A 3325-nucleotide genomic window follows, 5' to 3' on the forward strand; every position below is an offset into this window, starting at 1 on the left:
GCTCTCATATTAAAAAAAATAGCATTAAACTGATAACGCGAAAAAAAGCTAATGCGTCGATGATATAGTTTGCGCAAATTTCAATATTTTATTTACATCCAAGATGCTCGCCATCTTGGCATTGTATCAGCATTTTTATAACTGCGAAGCTTGACGTATTTAAATAGCGGATTGATCTAATGCAAAAAGCTTACTCGTTGCTTTTATTGTCATCCGAAATAGGATCTTGTTTCTATCACTTTTCTTGTAACAATCCTGAGGAAATTCTTTTAACCTAACGCACCGTCAGGCTGCACCTTTCTTTTGAGGTTTAAATTTTGTAGTTGACGCTTTGAATCTCGACCCTAAACATCTGGTTGATGCAGTTCACAGCGCTCTTTCTCAGTGAATTATTATTCTACTAAGTGAACGAATTTTTACTTTTTCAAATTTTTTGTATGTTGATTTTCTTATCTCTATTAAATATGCAATCTCGCGTTTCAAATTTAAAGGCGATCAGCTCAGTACACTTTGAGGCGATATCAAGATGGCGTTGCATCCTCTTATACAAATTCTTGTATACGCTGTTCGCTCTTCCGTTAGAAATAAGTTGCCAAACTTATTTCTGATAGACTGTTCCAAGTTCCAGTCGGTAGCATTTCCCCCTTGATCATCATCATTAAAAAAAAATTGTCATCGGTTTTTCAAATATTTTGACGCTGCTTTTCGCCATCGATTGCATTTTAAGGGCATTACTGATCCATAAAGACACCATTTTCCCTAGCATATCTGCATATTTCGCTTATTTAGTTAGATAAGTTTTATATTAAGAGTGCGGTTTTAGTGGGTAGTTGAAAACTTGACAAAGGTTTTAAGAAAGTAATGAGCTTTTTTGGTTTTTCTTTGACGTTCCAACAAATGATTAAGAAACTTCAAGTTGGCTAGTTGTCAAGGCAAGTTGTCTCTGATGATAATTTTCATGAGCGTATGACGTTACTCACCTAGAATGAACGTCGAAGCATGAAATATGCTCGCCAAACCAGATAGCATTTTGATTATCCCTCCTGGTTGCACTCGAAGAAGAGACTCTGTCAATAGGTGAAACTCGTCTCAAATTCTCCACTCACAATGAATCAATATGATGAAAATATACATTCACTCGAGGAGCTTAGGATTCATCCAGTATGTTTTTATCCACATGTCATCCCGGTTATACTTCTGGTTCACCTGCTCTAAAATTTCCTCGTAGGTACTCGACGATTTAGCACAATGCATTACTTAACATTTTAATTGCGGTATATCATTAGTGACCCATTGACTTATAAATGATTTTTCAATTAAGAGCAGAAGGACTTAAGGATGAAATATCGTGGCAGCAAGATGGTCCCAGAAAAAAAAAGCGCTAGAGAAAATGTTAATTAAAATTGAATCGAATAAATAATTATGACGCTAATTATAATCGTAGCAATCAAATGTATGTTGATAATATCAATTTGATTAGAAATTTCCACAAATGCTCTTAAAAGCCACGATAATACATCGTGCTTTGCTTTCTCCGAAAAATCGAAAAGCTCAAAATACGACTAGATGGCAACTCCCTCTCCCCATCCCATAAAATGTTGAAGATTTATGCAACTCCGGAAACTTCGCACGCCCCAAGGCGATGCAATCCTGCTTTTAAATTTTGTGTGCTTGCAGATGGTCCTTTTTTCGCTTTGAAATTATAAATTCATTGTTATGTGGTTTTGTTCAAGTCTTAAACAGTTACCCGTTGAAATAAGGTACTTTTTGACTTTTTAGCAGAGGTAAAATAAAGGTCAACTTTAATGGCAAGGGTCTGCCACATATAAAGGGGTGTGCCATCTATAATTATAGATCGTAAGATACATCGTCTTAAAGCTTTATTCCTATTATCTAATTCATCTGATTCTTCTATCTTGGCCCGCTTTAAGCGGTGCCTCCAGGATTACCTTTCTGTTGACGGTTTAGGCCTTATAGTCCCGAAAGGGATCAATTGCTAACGTTGCAATGATATACCACATGCTAACAAGCTTGCTGCCAATGGAAATCGAAACGTAATACGAATTGATTTTTCAGGATATCCTTTAACTTTACAAACATGGTTTTACACAAGAATTACTTAGGAGGACATCTACTCTCTACAAAAAAAGAAAAAAAAAATTGAGTTAAAAGGAGGCACAACGTGAGGTCCAAGAATTAAGTTCCTCCAATTTTCCTCCGATTTTCCTGTAGCTTGTTTACTGGGCAATAAAACGCAAAGGTTGGAGTAAATGGCTGTGTGCAATGACCCATAGCCTCTATAATAACAAAATATAAATTATTTTCATACAATCATAATTTGTAATTTCAAATTAAGTTAACAATTAACTTGCCCCAGTAAAGGTGAGGGCCAGGAAACGCCAGGAAACAAAACAGCAATATAATGAAGCAGAAAGGGAGGGGGTGGGAAACTTTATCTTGTTAGTTACAATGAACAGCAAGGGTGACCTCGACGTCACGTAGGCGAATATATAATGTACTCTAGGGGGTATCAATATGATTCATTGAAGCACATTCCATTCAAAGACCCGTATGTTGCTGTTACGTCATACTTAAACAACGATTTATTCACACTCCAAAAGGAAACATAAAATTCCTATTTGTAAACAAATATATTTTTTAATGAACTCGTGGATAAACTACACACAAAGTAATACAGTGATTGTACTAAAAGCCATGATCTCTTGATTCCAGGAAACAGATTTGAGCCAATTGATCTGCTATGTTTAACAATCGGTCCGTCATCTCTGATAAGATCCATGCTCACCCAGACTCTCAAGTCCAGTCATTTCGAAACCCATCATTAATCTTACTTATGCCTCTCATAATAAAAGAAACGTCAATTCTCAAAACGATGGTTACCACCGTGGAATGTTTCACCTATGAGAAGAAACCTTCTCCGAGCTTTACAGGCGCTGACTGTAAATAAATATGATTAAGGTGTTGTAAAGGTGTAAGGATGGGCAGAGGAGCGAAGACCAGAGAAATAAGTGAAATATAGGACCAGAGAAACAGTATCGATGGTCAAAATCTTTTAATTGTCATTACTGTTGTGGTTGTTTGTAGTCGTTTTTGTTTAATTCACCAGCTTTAGGAGAAGCAGCTTTCTAAGGTTTGCGACGGTGGGAATCGAGTTTTAGCCTAATTTTTAGGAATAGCGTCGAGTTCGATTCAACAATGACAGACATGAGGTTGGTGAAGACAAGAACGATAACGGCGCACCAGCTTTCTCTTTAGCACCTATTCCAATTCAGCTTCTGAGCCTCTCTTGAGGTGGTAATGGTGA

The 3325-nt window shown here is 36.8% G+C and overlaps 1 protein-coding gene across 1 annotated transcript in view; it reads right to left on the bottom strand.

Annotated features, from left to right (window-relative positions):
- LOC148736726 (uncharacterized) overlaps nucleotides 1-1189 on the bottom strand; it is a 13066-nt gene extending 11877 nt beyond the window's left edge. Inside the window, exon 1 of the mRNA XM_088749165.1 lies at nucleotides 981-1189. The gene's annotated coding sequence lies outside the window, so the exon portion shown is untranslated. The remainder of the gene's footprint in view (nucleotides 1-980) is intronic.
- Between the last annotated feature and the right edge of the window lie 2136 nt (nucleotides 1190-3325).

This window comes from Stylophora pistillata, chromosome 2 (genome assembly GCF_964205215.1).
Source record: "Stylophora pistillata chromosome 2, jaStyPist1.2, whole genome shotgun sequence".
In the NCBI taxonomy this organism is placed as follows: domain Eukaryota; kingdom Metazoa; phylum Cnidaria; class Anthozoa; order Scleractinia; family Pocilloporidae; genus Stylophora; species Stylophora pistillata.